General features: G+C 37.4%; 2 pseudogenes; both read right to left on the minus strand.

Annotated features, from left to right (window-relative positions):
- Positions 1-8,481: 8,481 nt before the first annotated feature.
- On the minus strand, positions 8,482-10,680 carry LOC106800751 (ankyrin repeat domain-containing protein 40 pseudogene; annotated as a pseudogene).
- A 209-nt stretch (positions 10,681-10,889) lies between these two features.
- Positions 10,890-19,343, minus strand: LOC101402645 (E3 ubiquitin-protein ligase TRIM22-like; annotated as a pseudogene).
- Between the last annotated feature and the right edge of the window lie 242 nt (positions 19,344-19,585).

Consider the following 19,585-nt stretch of genomic DNA (forward strand, 5'->3'; position numbering starts at 1 on the left):
CTCACCTGGAAAGGTTGCTGGATAACCTGTAAACAAGGTACCAGGATAGTATTTCCAAGTATTCCAAGCTAGTATTTAATAGAGTCCAATTTTTGTTTCTCAAAAGTTGTCTGGTAATATCTGAGTCTATGTATGTTTCTCTCAAATATGACATCCCAGTCAAAACGTTGGTAATATAACCAATCTTTCCAATTGTGTCCTGCTATAAGGAGAACAGATCCTTATTGAAGTTAGGCAAATAACTATATTGCAATGAAAATAAGAATACTCACTTATTCACTAAGAGTTTCCAAATTCTGGAGGAATTAGGTAGGGAGAAAAAGATAAATGTTTCAATTCTGATTACAAAGGTATAATTTACCAAATTGCTATAAGTCAGAGTTAGTTTAAGAGAAAAGAGAAAAAAGATTTCCGTAAATCTGAAAAAAAAAACAAGATATTAATAAAATCAGCAATATTTCAACCAAAAGTCATAAAAATTATAATCATCCTCACAGTTCATTCAATTCTGTGTAATCAATTCTTGATCTTAATCTTTTGTTAGCAGTTTCATGAAGTCAATATTTCTGTTAAAGTTCTGTAAATTTTTTTATCCCATTCAGTTTTACGATCTGAACATTTATCAGAAATCTGTATTCTAGAGTAAGTGTCAGAGTCCTTTCCATGAATTTCTCTGAAGATGAAACATATTTTACAAAAGCATCAGAGTAAAACAACAACTGTCTGTAAATGACAAAAGACTTTGGAAAGGCAATTGAGAAAGAAATTTGGTTAATTTTGTGACATGCAGCACTTTAAAAAAACAACTAGAATTCTGACTGATAACCAGCACAGATCAGAACAGTTGGGTACTCCCATGCCAAGGGTCAGCCCCACACAGCTGCAATCCTCAGAGAGCTGACAAGAGCCTTATTGGCCATAGACCTATAGCAATTTTAAGCCCCTGAGCCTAACAACCACCCATGCTGGGGGCCTAATCACTTAACAGAAAAAGTGCAACAGGAATGTGCTATTAGTCCTTGCAGCCAACTGTGCTCGTGCTTCCCACACACAATAAAGAAACTAAAGGATAAACAAAAACCACATGCAGTCTAGCATTACAGCTAGTCAGCCAGGGGGACAGCTCAGCCTCCCTTGGTGCCTAGGGCAAGAGCAACCCTGCTGCAACAGAAGGACACATGTAGCCCATACAAGGGTCACTCCTGGAACATTTGTAACTGGTGAAGAGAGGGAAGCACAGTGCTGGGCCTCATAAGGCATCACTTATATAATGTCACCTCTCCAAGATCAGGAGATGTAGCTGACCTACCTAATATATAGATTCAAGCACAGAGAAAGAGTCAAAATGAGGAAGCAAAGGAATATGTTCCAAGTATGGGAACAGGGCAAAACTCCAGAAAAGGAACTAAATGAGACAGAAATGAGCAATCTACCTGACAGAGTGTTCAAACAAAGAGTCATAAGGGTGCTTACTGATCTTGGTAGAAGAATGGGTGAACTAAGTGAGAATGTCAACAAAGAAATGGAAGATATAAAAAATAGCAATTGAGAAATAAAGAATACAATACTGGAAAGGAAAAATTCACTAGAGAGACTTAAAAGCAGACTAGAGGATACAGAAGAATGGATCAGCGAGCTGGACAAGAGACTAGAGGAAATCACTCAAGCTGAAGAGATAAAAGAAAAAAGAATAAAAAAGAATGAGGACACTCTGAGGGACCTTTGGGACAACATCAAGTGCACTAACATCTGTGTTATAGGTGTTCCAGAAGGAGAAGAGAGAGACAAAGGGGCAAATAATCTATTTGAAGAAATAACAGCTGAAAACTTCACTAACTTAAGGGAGGAAACAGACATCCAGGTACAGGAAGCACCGAGAGCACTAAAAAAGATAAACCCAAGGAGGCCCACAACAAGACATATTGTAATGAAAATTGCCAGAATTAAAGATAAAGAGAGAATCCTAAAATCTGCAAAAGAAAGGCAACAGGTTACATCCTAAGGAAACCCCATAAGGCTATCAGCTGTCTTCTCAGCAGAAACCTTACAGGCAAGAAGTTGCATGATATAGGTAAAGTGCTAAAAGGAAAAAACCTACAGCCAAGAATACTCTACCCGGCAGGTTATCATTCAGAATAGTAGGAGAGATAAAGAGTTTCCCAGACAAGCAAAAAATTAAAGGAGTTTGTCACCAAGAAACCAGTCTTACAAGAAATGCTAAAGGGACTTATTTAAAGAGGAAAGAGAAGACCACAAATAGGAAAAATTATCTATTTCCATGATAAGAGGGTAATGGATACAAATGCAGAAACAAGATGTTAGACATGATATCAAAAACATAAAATGTGGGAGGGAGGAGTAAAGGAGTAGAGCTTTTAGCACTAGGTCAAACTAAAGAGACCATCAACTTAATATAGATTGCTAAATATGTAAGTTATTTTATATGAACCTCATGGTGATCACAAACTGGAAACCTATAATAAATACAAAAATGCTAAGAAAGAAACCCAAACATAATACCAAAGAAAGCCTTCAAACCACAAAGGAAGAGAGCAAGAGAAGAAGAACGGAACAGAGAAGAACTACCAAAACACCCAGAAAAAAAGTAAAAAAACGTGGCAATAAGTACATACTTATCAACAGCTAGTTTAAATGTCCATGGACTAAATGCTCCAATCAAAGTGCATGTGTAGTTGATTGGATAAAAAGCACAAGACTCATATATTTTCTGCATACAAGAGACACATATCAGACCTACTGACACTCACAAACTGAAAGTGAAGGGATGGGTAAAGATATTTCCTGCAAATGGCAATGAAAAGAAAGCTGAGTCAGCAATACACATATCAGACAAAATAGACTTTGAATAAAAATTGTAACAAGAGACAAGGAAGTTCACTAACTATTGATCAAGGGAGTAATCCAACAAGAGGTTATAACATTCATAAATATCTATGCACCCAGCATAGGACCACCAAAATATATAAAGAAATTATTAACAGACATAAAAGGAGAAATAGACAGTAGCACATAATAGTAGGGCACTTTAACACTCCATTAACACCAATGAATAGATCATCCAAACAGAAGATCAATAAGGAAACATTGGCCTTAAGTGACACACTAGACCAGATGGACTTAGTAGATATATACAGAACATTCCATCCAAAAACTGAAGAATGCACGTTCTCTTCATAGGTACATGGAACACTTTCCAGGACTGATCACATACTAGGCCATAAAACAAGTCTTCAAGCATCTTTTCTAACTGCAACTATATGAAACTAGAAATCAACTATAGGAAGAAAAGCAGGAAAGCCACAAATATGTGAAGATTAAACAAAATGCTCCTGAAAAACAATTGAGTCAATGAAGAAATCAAGGGAGAAATCAAAAAATACCTGTAGACAAATGAAAATGAAAATAGTAAATGCCAGAATTTATGGGATACAGCAAAAGCAGTTGTAAGAGGAAAATTTATAGCAATATAGGCTTATCTCAACAAACAAGAAAAATCTCAAATAAACAATCTAACAGTGTACCCAAAGGAACAGGAAAAAGAACAAACCCAAAATCAATAGGAGGGAAATAAGAATAATCAGAGCAGAAATAAATGAAATAGAGACTAAAACAACAATGGAAAAAAATCAATGAAATCCAGAAGTGATTCTTTGAAAAGGTAAACAAAATTGACAAACCTTTAGCTAGACTCACCAAGCAAAAAAGAGAGAAAGCTCGAATAAGTAAAATTAGATATGAAAGATGAGAAATTACAATGGATACCTCAGAAATACAAAAGATTATGAGAGAATACTACAAAAGGCTATATGCCAACAAATTGGATAATCTAGAAGAAATGGATAAATTCTTAGAATCATACAACTTTCCAAAACTGAATCAAGAAGAAATAGAGAAGTTTAACAGACCAATCACCAGGACAGAGATTGAAACAGTAATAAAAAAAACCTCACAACAAATAAACTTCCAGGACCAGACAGCTTCTCTGGTGAATTCCACCAAACATTCAAAGAAGACTTAATAACTATCCTTCTCAAACTTTTCCAAAAAATTGAAGGGAGGGAGCTTTCTAACTCATTCTATAAAGCAAACATTACCCTGAAACCAAAACCAGACAAGGACAACACAAAAGAGGAAAATTACAGGCCAATATCACTGTTCAACATCAAGGCAAAATCCTCAACAAAATACTAACAAACCTAATACAACAATATATTAAAAGGATCATACACCATGATCAAGTGAAATTTATTCCAGGGACTCAGGGATGGTTCAATGTCTGAAAATCAATCAACATGATACACCACATTTACAAAATGAAGAATAAAAATCACATGATCATCTCAATTGATGCAGAGAAAACATTTGACAAGATGCAGCATTCATTTTTGATAAAAACTCTGAATAAAATAGGTATAGAAGGAAAATACTTCAACATAATAAAGCCCGTATATTTCAAACCCACAGCTAATATCATCCTCAATGCTGAAAAACTGAAAGCTATCCCTCTAAGAACAGGAACCAGACAAGGATGTCCACTCTCACCACTCCTATTTAACATAGTATTGGAAGTCCTAGCCAGAGCAATGAGGCAAGAAAAAGAAATAAAATGGATCCAACCTAGAAAGGAAGAAGTGAAACGGTCACTATTTGTAAATGACATGATTTTATATATAGAAAACCCTAAAGAATCCAACAAAAAACTTTTAGAAATAATAAATGAATATGGTAAAGTTGCAGGATACAAAATCAACATACAAAAATCAGTCACATTTCTATACACTAACAAGGAAGTAGCAGAATGAGAAATTAAGAATACAATCGTATTTATAATTGCAACAAGAAGAAGAAAATATTTAGGAATAAACTTAACCAAAGAGGTGAAAGATCTATATACTGAAAACTATAAAACATCATTGAAAGAAATTGAAGAAAACACAAAGAAATGGAAAGATATTCCACGCTCTTAGATTGGAAGAATTAACAAAGGTAAAATGTCCATACTTCTTAAAGCAATCTATAGATTCAATGCAGTCCCTATCAAAGTTCCAATAACATTTTTCACAGAAATAGAACAAAGAATCCTAAAATTTACATGGAAGGACAAAAGACCCCAACTAGCCAAAGGAATCCTGAAAACAAAGAACAAATCTGGAGGTATCACACTCTCTGATTTCAAAATATACTACAAAGCCATAGTAACCAAAACAGCATGGTATTGGCACAAAAACAGACACATAGATCAATAGAACAAAATCGAGATCCCAGAAATAAACCCATGCATCTAAGGACAGCTAGTGTTTGAGAAGGGAGCCAAGAACATGAAATGGAGAAAGGAATGTCTCTTCAACAAATGGCATTGGGAAAACTGGACAGCCACATGCAAAAAAATAAAAGTAGACCATTATCTTACACCATACACAAATATTAACTCAAAGTGGATTAAGGATTTGCATGTAAGTCCTGAAACCATAGAACTTCCAGAAGAAAACTTGAGCAGTACCCTCTTCAACATTGGTCTTAGCAACATGTTTTCAAGTACCGTGTCTGACAGGACAAGGGAAACAATAGAAAAAATAAACAAATGGGACTATATCAAACTAAAATCTTCTGCACAGCAAAGGAAACCATCAACAAAACGAAAAGACAACCTAACAATTGGGAGAAGATATTTGCAAACTATATTTCTGATAAAGGGTTAATATCCAAAATATATAAAGAACGCATACATCTCAACAACAAAAAAACCAACAACTCAATTAAAAAATGGGCAAAAGACATGAACAGACATTCCTCCAAAGAAGATATACATATGGCCAACAGGCACATGAAAAGATGTTCAAAGTCATTAACTATCAAGGAAATGCAAATCACAACTACAATAAGATATCACCTAATGACTATCAGAATAGCTATAATTAACAACACAGGAAACAACAAATGTTGGAAAGGATGTGGAGAGAAGGGTACTCTCATACACTGCTGGTTGGAGTGAAAATTGGTGCAGCCACTATGGAAAACAGTATGGAGACTCCTCAAAAAATTAACAATAGAACTACCATATGATCCAGCTATTCCATGTCTGGGTATTTATCCAAAGAACATGACAACATGAATGCGTAAAGATATATGCACCTCTGTGTCCATTGCAGCATTATTCACAATAGCCAAAACTGGGAAACATCTGAGTGCTCATCAAGGGATGAATAGAAAAAGAAGATGTGATATATATACATAATGGAATACTACTCAACCATAAGAAATGATGAAATCCAGCCATTTGTGACAACATGGATAGACCTGGAGTGTATTATGTTAGGAAAAATAAGTCAGAAGGAGTAGGTCAAGTACCATATGATTTCACTCATAAGTAGAAGATAAAAACAACAACAAACAAACACACAGAGACAGAGATTAGATTGGTGGTTACCAGAGGGGAAGGGAGAAGGGAGGAGGGTGAGAGGGATGATTAGGCTCGTGTGTGTGATGATGTATTGTAATTAATCTTTGAGGGGTGAACATGATGTAATCTAAGCATGAATAGAAGTGTAATGACATACACCTGAAATTTATACAATGTTATAAACTAATGTTACCTCAATAAAAAAAAAAGAAAGCAAAGATAGACAAATCTATGCCTAATAATCCGTTTCTAATATTTTCTCTTATGTGAAAATAATCTAGATATGCAACAAATTTTTATCATTTAAATTAATTTGGCAAAATTCTAAAGTTTAAAGTTACTGAAAACAATATGGAAGCTGTTTTTTAAGTAGACAGACCATAAAACATAATTCTCATACCCCAAAACTGTTACCGATTTTCATCTATCTAAAACATTTGTTTCCAACAATTATGTTTAGATTACCTGTAAAAACTTCACGAGACTTTAGACAAAATTAGCTATCATTTAAAGCAATTATTTGGCTGACGAATTTGTAACAGGATAAACAGAGTTTATTTGGTTAGTAAACACAAGCTGCATGTCTGCATTTTATCCAAATACTGACAACTCTGAGGACATGCCTATTTCATCAAACCAACAATATTAAATAAGCTTTCTGTTACCAAAGATTAATTTATATCATTGATATCAGCTCAAGACAAGGTTGACATAAGAGAAGCCATATTGTAGAAAAGAAACCCTACTGTAACTTTGAATGACTTCTGAATAACTAACCCCACTGGAAATGCACTCTCCAGGAGACCTAACTGCTTTGTAGATTTTACGACCCCTGCTTGTGCATATACCTCCTAGCTGTGAGAAGATTACTTTGTTCTTTTGAGTTCCTTAGGAATGTGATGACCCCTGAACAGAGAGTGTGTGCTGATAGCCATCATCAATGAAAACTGAAAGATCTGGCGTGGTGACTCCCAGTCTGTAACACCAGAAGGTCAACATTCCTAACCCCCTCCCCTATAACCCAATGGCCTATATAACTGCTGTAAGATTTTGTGCCACCTTAAGATGATGTTTTCAGATACTAGTTGGCCAAATAAAAAGTCCTTTTGCTCTTACCACCTTTCCTCTTGACTATTGGCATGTCTTGCGGCAAACAGAAGGCCCCACATTGGGCTGTAACATCATGTTAACTTGAAAGAAACTTGGGTTAGTTTCTATTACATTTAGAAATATTTTATATAAGTGCTTACTTTAGGCTAATTTCATTAGAGCTCTTAATTTTGGCCATACCATCCAGAGGTAGAAAAATATTTCACATTTACAACACATACATATAGACATACATGAGCACACAGGTAGACACAGAGACCTTATAGCTTCCATTAAATTTTTATGAATCAGGGGTAATACAAAACTCACTAGTTTGTGGAACATTTGCATTTCAAACAATGGCTCTTAGGTCCTAAAGAAGATGGAAGCAGAAAATTTATATCATAAAGGCACAGAGAAAGCAGTCAAGTTTTCTCCACCGTAGAGTTTCTAGGGTGTATTTCCCTTATCAGTTTCTAATGTCCCACTATCTAGGAACAGCGGGGGCTTTGGGATTGGCAAAAGGACATGTAAACTTTGAATTGCTTTCTAGTGCCATTCCTGCAGGTTTGCAGAGATTTGCAAGACAAAGATGGTTGCTTCTAGTTCCCCAAAGAACTGGATTACATTCTGAATGAAAAAAGAGGTGGACCCACACTTCCAGCTACATTTTTCCAATTGCTTCTTTATATCAGGGAAAATTTTAACTTAAGAGGTGAATCAAAAGATTCTTATGTTCCAAAACTTCAGGGCAGTACATCGCACCTTTAAAGGTCTGCACAAAGTATTTAACAAAGGTCCTCTTTCTAAGTGTACAATTTAACCTTAGACCAATTTACTTTGTGTGTGTAGGGGGGCTTTTATGATCTTTTTATTAGCACCTAATATTAGCCTCTAGTTTTTATCCCATGCTATGTGTTTTAAACCAAATGGCATCTTCATATACTCCAAAATATACTACTGCTTTTCATTTATTCACAGGGACTGACAGTCAGTTCACAGTAAGTCACTCTGAGCAATTCTTGGTAGGTGAGCTCCTGTTGGTCCAGTTCAATTTCAGTGAAATCACTTTCTGAATCCTCACCTTGAGTACTAGCTCTTGCATATTAAATGGAAATGCTCTGGTGAAGAAAAATGGATGGAACACTGGCACTGACCCTATATGCATCCCATTTTTAGGCTCCAGAGACACTGGTGGCTTAGATGGGGCGGAAGAAAACAGGGAGCAACTCTGACTCGCTGGTGGCTGACAATCGCTTTCTGATGTTCTGAGTATGACAGAGGGGGCAGACACATCTCAGTTCTGAACCAGGGTCAAGAGGTGTGGTCCCATGGAGAGGCTCCTAGCAGGGGAGTTCCCCCAGGGTGAGCAATAGAATCCAGCTAACCACAGTGGGTGATGCAGGAGGTATGGAGAGACCTCCTTTGTGCAGCAGCGCTGAGTCCTCTGTTGTGAGGGTATAGACAAAAGGGAAGGGTGGGTTGGCCAAATAGTTGGGGACAAAGGGCAGTTTTGAATCTTTCTTCAGCTAGGGGAGGTTGTCTTCAGCATCATCATCTTCCACTTCCCTAATCTTCCTGATTTCTCTCTTTGATGTTAATTAGACTGGCATTTCTCCTTTTGTGGTAAGAATCTCTTTGTCAGCTCCTGATTTTATCAAGGAGGAGACCACTTGGCCATGATTTCATTAGATGACCAGTGTAAACAGATCTACCTGTTGAATTCATTTTGGGAGTTCACATTCACCTAACTCCCCACCAGTTTCTGCAACTCTTGGTGTCCCCCAAGCCAAGGCCACCTTCCACTCCCCTGCTCCTGGCCCAAGGGCCAAGCCTCCTCCAGTCCTGCAAGTCTCAATTCAAATTTTGCACAGTGATATAGCCTGCCCTAAGTAATAAGGCATAGTTTTCTAAGAACACTTTATATCTTTGCTATTGTAGGTAGTTCCATTCTTCATCCTAAATTTGAAAATGATTTTCTTTTTTTTTAAAAAGAAAATTGCCTAAGGTAGTAAATACAATGGTATACCCAAGTGTTTCACCACAAGGAAAAGGACTGAACACCAAAAAGCTGTCCCTCATAGGGACATCTGAGTCTAGACATGACATTACCTACAGGACACATCATGAAAACTCATACCGTCTGCAGTGTGGTTTTTGGATTTGAAAATTGAGACTTTAATAGAACGAATTATCATTTTATTGAAGCAAAACTAAAAGAAAACTGTTCTTCGGTACACTTCCGTAGCTTATATTTTTTGAGTGATAGTAACAAATATTCTTACATATAAGATTCTTATAAAAGTACTTTATGTTTAATTGAATTTAGTTTCTCAAAGTGATACTAGTACTTAGGTACAATCTTTAATATCAATTTTTATTTTAAGAAAATGAGACAAAGAGATGTTAAGTAACTTGTTAAAGGTTACACAACTTATAAGTTGAGAGGATTTGACGTCAGAAGTGCTGAGTATTAAAAATTTACTCTTGATAAATATTTTATTCCTGTACTTCCTGCTTTAACTCTGTGATAAATATGGAGTACCATTGATAAAGAAACACATTCTGAAGGATTCACTATTTAGGGACAGATTCCTATGCACTGTCCTAGATGCTGTGGATAGGGTTAACAAGTTTTCCTTTACTAATTCTGTTAAGCAGCAGAGGGAATAAGGAAGAAAAGAGATGTCAGAGGAATTACACCAATATTATTCTTTCTATATGCAGGATTAGATGTGTTTCCCTTGTAAATACCAAAAAAAAAAAAAGCATTCTCTCCTGATGAAAACAAGATATTAGTAAGAAAACGATCAAGGTTTCACCGCACAGTAGAGAAGTATAAAAGACTTATGGGTTGTATTGTGTTCCTCTAAATTCATATGTTGTAGTCCTAACTCCTAATATTTCGAATGTGACCTTATTTGGAGATAAGGTCTTTCCAGAGGTAATTAAGGTAAAATGATGTCAGTAGAGTGGGCTCCACCACAGTATGCTTGGTGTCCTTATATAAAGGGGAAATTTAGGCATATGACCATGCATAGTGGGAAGATGACATGAAGAGACGTAGGGAGAAGACAGCCATCTCCATGCCAAAAGGAGACACCAGGAACAGATCTTTCCTCACAGCCCTCAGAGAACACCAACTCTGCTGATACCTTGATTTTGGACATTTACTCGAGAAGTGTGAGACAATATTTTTCTGTTGTTTACATCACCCAGTCTGAGGTACTTTGTTATGGCCAACTAATACAAAGACATCCTCAATAAAGAAAGGGAAAAGAAAGGAAGAGGCGGTCAAATGGTGTAAATAAACTCAGGTGCAGGAGATGAGCCCCAGGACAAGGGCATTAAGCAGAAGTGGGTGAGAGAAACAGAAGGTTCAGGAGCTCAGTGGGCACAGATTCCTGGGAAATGGACAGTTCCAAGGATTGAAATATGGATAAATAGTCTGAGAAAAGTGATATTTAGAGAACTTGTAGATGAGTGATCCATGATTTGTGACATTCCAAAATGAAACAGTGCCTGCTTCATAGTCTAGGAAAACCCCAACACGACAGGAAGAAACAGCCATGGAAAGAGTCAAGACCCTGGAATCAGAGGTGGAAGAGTCTTCAAAGGCCTTGTACTCAGATTCATTCTGTGTAACCCTATAACCCAGTAGCCATTTTGAGGTCTGTACCTGGAATAAGTGTATGGATGTTTTACTTTTGGGCCGAAAATAAACTCAGGAATCTTATTTATACTGAAGTTACTTGTTTCACTGTTTACCCCCAGGATCCAGGCAATCTTCCTAGACACACCTACTTCCCAGTAATATTTTCCTGAGGAGAAACATTGGTGGCCCAACAAATCAAAAGCAGAAAAATTACATGGATACATATTAAAAACCTCTAAAACATAAGAAAATGTCACTTTCTCTTATCCACAGGTATAACAATATTCCAAAAGGCATTGACTGGTTTCCGCATCATGTCCACTATAGGAAAAAATACAGGATCAGGCAAGGGATATAGAATGGATGTCCCTTGTCACGCTGTGAAGAGGAATATTGGGAGTTGATTGGGAGGAACTGGTGTTGATGGGCCAGAGGTGAGTAGGGCATTTAAGAACTGTTGTATGTAGGCATGTATGGGGAGGAACACATGAAGCAAAGATCATGGGTACTAATAGTAACCACGACTTCTGAAAAGGGATCAGAACATGGAGAATTGTATAACCTGTAACTTCTTCTTACCCCAGTAGCACTGGACCTCTGTCAGCTCTGAAATGACAAAAGTTGCAATGATGTTGTTAGAAGCAAAGGAGTAAACACGGATACCTATCCTTTCTCTAAGAGAGAGTCGGCACAGGAGAGGGGAGACTTGTGAGCCTGTGATCCGGTAAACGAGAGGGCAAAGCAGACACCTGGCTGTTCCCCGCTTAGATCTGATCACCTTCATCACAGGATCTCTCTCTCCTTGTGAGGCCTACCTCCCCTCTTTTACCCTCTCATAGAAAGAACATCTACTCCCCCATTTTGCTCTGATACTACAAGAATCCTTCACCCACACCCTTCCCCTGGTTCTCCTCACCTTTAAACACTTGGAGATTCTCTATTAGATCTGAAGCTCAGATTTGAACACTCTTCTTTGTTAATTTGTTCATTTGTTTTTGGCTTCTTCAGAGTCAAGGTCTTACTCCTAGGGATGACAAAAATGGACCCCCATACCTCTGACATTTTGTCCCTCTAAAACCCCTGGCTTCCTATCTTTTCACCCAATTGATTCACTTGAACCATCTTTCCTGGAGATCCTGAAAAGGAGAGAGTAGACTGCTAACATTGGAGCCAGCAGAAATACATTCACGTCCATCTTCCCATTTAACCTCTCTGACCTTTGGAAGGTCTTGTCCTCTCAGAAGCATAGTTTCTTTCTTCCAATAAGGAATCATTTACTTCTACCTGTCTACCTCCTAGAAATAATATGAAAACATATGAAATTAGGGATTTAGTAAAACAAAACTTTGGTACTTTAAAAAAAATTAATGTGTTGAAGAGTCAGTACACAGATGTGGGTTCCCAAGGAGTTGATCAGAAAATGAGATTGCATAGACTGCATCTTGGGTGTTTGAGACATCCTTTTGGGAGAGACCAAGACCTTTTGAATCAGCTCCCTGATAGAGAGCCCTCAGAATAACATCTGAGATTTCAGGTTCTCTGGGGACAATTACAAACACTTGAAAAAGAAGACATTATGGACATAATGGTGGTCTGAATTTCATGTGTTTGGAGGAGCTTGATATTGTTAGGTAGATGTGCCAATTTATGCAAAAGGATACTCCCTTTTCATTCAGGCTTCTAAAGTATGTGACCAAGACAGATCAATTGTTTGCACCATGTCTAAAATATTCCCTGATATTCAAGTCTGTTTTTGAAAATCTAAATAGAATCATATGGAAGGAACTTGTCTCCTCTATACTCAGGTCGGAAATTTAAATATAAAAGGAGTTGTCTCCAATTCTAGATGCTTGGCCAATGAAAAAAACACAACCTTCTGACAGGAAGTGAAGCCAATAGGAAAGATGGGGAACTATGTGAGATACAGACAACCAAGATGAGAAAAATTGCTAAAGTCACAGGGGTTTAATACCACAATGCCTTATCTCTAATACTGCTATTGACCCCAAATCTGTGACTTCCCCCAAACAATTCCTACCATAGAATCTGGCCTATTCCCAATAGTTAGAAAACACTCCAGCCATGATTTGTGAACATAAATTTAAGATAAATGTACATCCAAAATCCTTCCCTGAGCTATATTTTGTTATAATCGACCACCAGATAGCTCTAATTGCTTTAAACCTCTTCTCACGGCACAGAAGGACCATTTCTGGTCTCCCTCACATACCTTTCCAAGATGCCATTCACATCCTAGAGAGAAAAGAGAAAACACTAGTCAAGTAATAATATATTCTCCCCACTTACAAAGCTTCTTCATATCCCTACCACTGACTGATGTAGTGGGAATTGCTCTGGTCCCAATGTGAGAGCCAAAAAATTAAAGACCCAGGCCAATCATTCCAGAAGACTCCTGTGAGGATGCCACGTTTCCTAAAAGGTAGAAACAGCTTTGATCCTAGTGGAAAAATGTAATGAGGCTTTCAATATCTGGAGATGAGACATATTTATGAGGAAAACAAGAGGTCAATAATTTTCTTCTGAAATACATAAGGATCCCATGAGATTATTTGAATACTTCATGTTTCTTTCATTTATTCAACAGAAATGTAAAGTGATATAGTATTATCTGCCAAATATTATGCCAGGTTTTGTAGAATCAAGGATGAGTAAATAATCATGATATTCCTCAAGAAGTTTACATGGCTTTTGCTGGGGGAACAAGGAAATAAATGTATTAATGTAGGCATTTCTCAAGCCTCTCTCTTCTCATTTTATACGGTATCTATAAGTGACCTCATCAACTCCCTTCAATTCAATATGTGCAGTTCATTTCCAACTCTTTACTTTTACTCAGTTTTGCCTCTTAAATACAGGTGAGTATATTCAATAGTAAAGTAGCTACAAGAACAAGTAACTTAGAAGGTCTCATAGGTAACTTACTATTCACCAACCAAATTGTCTCTTCTCTTATACTCCATTGTCCATAATGTTAATAATATCCACTCTTCATCGTCCTAAAAACTGTAATGTTTATCCTCCTCTTCAATTTCAACCTAGCCAGTTTAGCCCACATTCTTAAAAGTTTTTAGCCATCTGAACCTCTCTAATGTCACAGATAATATTTTATTTCTTTGAATAGATATGTATCAATATATTTGATCTGTTTTACCTCAGACTTACTTCCTCCATGACACTAAAAATTAGGCTAGATGGGTCAACGCACACCAAAAAAATGATTTTGCTCTCTTATTAGGGTTTTTTTAAATGACAAAAAACAAATGAAACTAGATTAAGTAGAGGAAAGATTTTGGGGGCAGTTATAGCTTTAGTCAAACCTTGTCATCAGGGTTTCATTTACATTCTTCTCCAAATTCTACTTATGCCCTCTATATCGACAATATTCTCAGTTCAGGAAGAGAACATGAATTTCCTGACATAAACTGCAGAATAAAAGGGAACATTTCTTCCCGGTTACACAAAAAAAATTATGAGGCCAGCATGGCACTGGTCTGCACTGGATCATGTGCCCATATTAAAAACATCACTCTGTTTTTGTTAGAAGGAAATGAAGGAGTGTTGGAGGCATATTTATATATTTTACTAGAATTAAATTAGTATTAATCTGAAGGAGGTCGTGATACAATAAGATTCGTATTGTAACCACTAGGAAAACCACTAGGAAAAAAAACTATAAAAATTACAGTTAGAAAATAGGAAAAATTATATTAGAAATATTTGTTTAACACAAAGAACCTTCTTAAGAAAAAATAGGAGAATAAAAACTACAGGAGACATATAGAAAGCTAATAGCAAAATGGTAAATTTAAATACAGCCATAAATGATATAATACACTACATATATTAAAACGTACAATGGACAAGCCTTGACATATGTACATGCACATGAAACCATCACCACATTCAAGACAGTGAACATATCCATCACTCCCAAAAGTTTCTTCATGCCCCTTTGCGACCTCTCTTTCTGGCTCCCTGGACCCTTCCTCCCAATGCAACCACTGATCTGCTTTTACTCATAACAGATTAGTTTGCATTATGCCTCAATAAAACTGTTTAAAAAATTAAAAAAAAAAATTTAAATACAGCCATATCAATAATTGCACTAAATGTCATTGTCTTGATACTCTAATTAAAAGGCAGAGATTGTTGGACTGGATAAAAAGCAAGATTCACTTATTGCTATCTATAAGAGACATATTTTGCATTCAAAGACACAAGTAGCCCAAATGTAAAAATATAGAAAAGTATATACCACACAAGTGCTAAACATAAGATAGCTCAAGTGTCTATATTATTATTAAACAAAATAAACTTTAAGACAATAAATACTACGAGAGAATGAGAGGGAAATTTCATAATGATATACAGTGTGGTACATGAAGAAGGTATAACAATTATAAATGTATATGCATGTAAATACAGAGATCCAAAATTCATAAAGAAAGATTAAAAGGAAAAATAAACAATTTAATAATAATAGTTGGAGATTTTAATAATTCACTCTCAATAACTGAGTGAACAGCTTGCATGTAAACTGTCAAGGATATAGAAGACATGGACAACGCTATAATCCATCTTAACCTGACTGACATCTATAGACCGTTTCACTCAATTAATGCAGAATATACATTATCTGCATTAATATAGACAAATTTTCCAGACATACAATATTTTAAGCTATAAAACAAGCGTCAATACATTTAAAAGACCAAAATGATAAAATATATGTTCTCTGATTACTGAGGAATTAAATTATCCCAAAGGTTAACAAAAAAATCACAAAGTAAATTTGAAAATAAGTTGAACTGAATGAAAATAAAAACCAAATGATCAAAATGTATGGAGTACAGCTAAAGAAATGCATTTATATCATTAAACACTATATCATAAAAGATGGTCTCACTTCAGTATTCTCAGTTTCCACATTAAAAAAAGTAGGAAAAAAACACAAACTAACCTCAAAACACACACATATGTGTGTACACCTGCATACACATACACATACACAAATAAAGAAAACAAAGTTGACAGCAGAAATATATGATATAGAAAGGTGAAAACATAGATAAGATAGTGAAAGAAAACATTTCTTATGAAACATCAACAAAATTGACCAAACATAACTAAACTGATCAAAATAAAAAGAGAGAGAGAGAAAGGAAATCATCAAAATCAGGAATAAAAGAAGAAATGTTACTGTTAATGCTGTAGATATTAAACAGTTTATAAGGGATTATTATGATTAACTTTACGTCTAAAATCAGACAAGTTAGGGGCAGGCCTGGTGGCGCGGCTGTTGGGTGCACGCACTCCGCTTGGGCGGCCTAGGGCTCGCAGGTTCGCATCCCGGGCACGCACCGATGCACCGCTTGTGAAGCCATGCTGTGGTAGTGTCCCATATAAAGTAGAGGAAGATGGGCACAGATGTTAGCTCAGGGCCGGTCTTCCTCAGCTAAAAGAGGAGGATTGGCAACAGATGTTAGCTCAGGGTTAATCTTCCTCACGATAAATAAATAAATAAAATCAGACAAGTGAGACAGAATGGACAAATTCCTAAAAAGTCAGACATTACCAAAAACTGGCTAAAGAACTGTAAAAAACCCAAATAAACCTAACACAAGTAAAAAGGTAAAAATTATCTTAAACATTTCCAACAAAGTAAAGCCCAGAGTGAGATGGTTTCCTGGTGAATATCATTGAATATTTACAGAATAAATTGTACAGTACTTCACAAATTTTTCTTTCAAAAAATGGACAATGTAGGAGGAAATCTCAAATCATTCTATGAGGGAAAAAAAATTTGGAATCCAAAGTGAATAGTTTGTGACTAAAATAGATCACGAAGAGATACCCAATAAATGCTTTACACTAAGACGCACGAAATCGGCCCATAGAATATCACTGGACAAAATAGATCTTCTCTCCACAGTCAAATTTTTGCACCACAGTTGATAAATTAATAAAAATGAGATTTTCCTTTGTTCTTCATGCATTCAATCATTCCAACAACCACTGACATAGATGCAGGGGAAAGGGTACTGCAGGGCCAAGGAACCTTAGTGTCATCACCAGAAAGACCACTGCAATACAGAGGAAAAGGAAACTAGTCTTCAGGTTTCTCAGATCTCAGTGACTGAGACTTCTTCCCATGTCTTCCTGCAGCATCTCCGTTGTTGATCCCTGCAAACTATGCTCCACATCTGAGATGAGAGCTCTCACCAACTGGCTCTGCTGGACCAGCTCATTCTCAGCATCAGTCAGTTTATAGAGAATATTTGCCTCCTCCTTCCTCAGCTTTAGCTGCTCCTTCTGTTCCTCATAATCCAGGTTACCTCTCATTTGATTAAACTTGGCCTGGACATGCTGTGTCTCACTTACTATTTGATTCTTCAGGAATGAGATAGAGAGTGGGGTACTCAGGCTCTCACGCAGAGACTGGGAACTAGAAAAAATCACTATTCTCTTTGGGAAGTTCTCACAGGGAAGTGAGACAGAAGCAGGAGAGCAATTCTTGGGGAAGCCCCCTTTTCCTATGATTTTTTCTCCATCATACTCCAAAATAATGCTGTCAAATCTGCAATATTGAGACCAACTCTGAACAAATTGGATGTATGTGTGTGGCTCAGCTTTCACACAGCTGTTCAGGACAATCAAGCCTCCCTCATTCACTCCTGACCCCCACCTTCCACCCTGCAAAAGTTGAACAGTGAGGACAGAACCATGAGCCACTGCCAAATGTCTTCCACCAGTGGCGTCAAAGGCTCAAAAATATGACAGGAATGACACACAGAATTCAGTAGCCATCCTCACCAGAGAGTCCATCTATGTGAACACTTCTCTCTAAGTATCTGTGTTCATTTGGGACATGTTCACTTTTCAGCCCTCACCCCGATCAGGGAAAGGATAAAGAAGAGCATTAATCAAATGACTTTTGGACATATCAACTGTCAGGAAACAAAGAGGAAGGGAGCTCCTTGTGACTAACACACAAGGACTGCCCAGATTTCAGTCTAACTCCCTCAGGAAGTGTCTCCTCCTTCCTTCCAGGAAGTTCTCTCTTTGACATCGGCTTCCAACTTCTCAGCTTACTGATCCTCCTTCCTCAGCCTCTCCAGAGCTGCCTGGAACTTCTCCTTTGGGAAAGAATTCAAACCAGAATCAAACACGGGGCTTTCTCAACATCAGAGTAGATGAAAAAGGGAAGAAATCAGGCTGATCTCTGGAGACACTACAGTTTACAGAAACTGTGAGAACAGCAATGAGAATCTAAGACTTGGAAGAAAACCCGAAGTGGTGAATGTGTTATTTAAGACTCAGCTGGTAGAAGTCAGCGTCCCCTCCCCAAGAGAAGACTGATTCTCTTTGTCCTAGAAGAAGAAACCTGATCCTGAGGCAATGAAATAACATACATCTCAATCCACCCAGCTCCCTGGTTAGCCTTCCTGTTCAAAGTGGTCATGAGAACTCTTCTTGGGCAACAAATCTCCACCTACTAGCACAAGGTACAGAGATATCTACTTCTGAATAAAAGTCTGTACTATAGGCTTATCCTTTTGTAATTGGATGGAATGCACGAAAATATCCTTCAGACCTCTGAATGTGAGCATAGGAAGAAAAGAAATCACAGTCCTCAGGGCTATGTTGACAAGGCAATTAAAATTGAAAGCAAAGTGGACATTTCCCATCAATTATCATTTTCTGCCCTGTCTTGTCTCTATCCTGGTCTTGAAACAGATATTTCTGGGCAATATCCTCCATGAGGAATGTGTGGTGGCCACAGTGCTCCTGAGCCCTCTCACAAAGCCAGCAAATGACCTTCCCATCCTCCTTACAGAAGAGCAGAACTTCCTCTTCATGGCGCACACAGATTTCTCTCTTTTGCTCCTCCTCTGGGCTCAACTTGACCTCCCCGAGCCTCTCTACCATGTTGACCATGGGCCGATTAGGTCACAGGTTCCCATACTAGTAAGTCACTCCACACACAAGGCAGCTGTTCTCTCCTTCTTGGCCAATCTTTGACTCTTTGTTGTTTGTGGTGATGTGGGCTTGACAAGAGCTGTGGCCACACTCCAGACTCAGGGTTTCTGTCAGGAGCTCCAGGCAATTGGGGCAGGTCATCTCCTCCTTTATGTCCACCAGGATTCCTGAAGCCATCCCAGCTGCCCCCATGTCCTACCTGTCCTGACTTCTGAGGCTCCTCTTGCTCACAGATCCCTGCAAGATTGGGAAGTTAGAAGTGGACAGGATAAAAAAGGAAGGATAAAATGATACTAAAGGTATAGAAATCAAGGGCAGCAGAGACCAAAATGTTGAAGGACAAAAAGAAAAGGTGGAGAAACAAGGAAAGGAGCTTGGTTCCCTGGTGGAAAGGACTTTTCAAAATAATTTCAAACACT

This window comes from Ceratotherium simum, chromosome 7, assembly GCF_057802395.1.
Source record: "Ceratotherium simum simum isolate JZ-2026a chromosome 7, ASM5780239v1, whole genome shotgun sequence".
Lineage (NCBI taxonomy): Eukaryota > Metazoa > Chordata > Mammalia > Perissodactyla > Rhinocerotidae > Ceratotherium > Ceratotherium simum.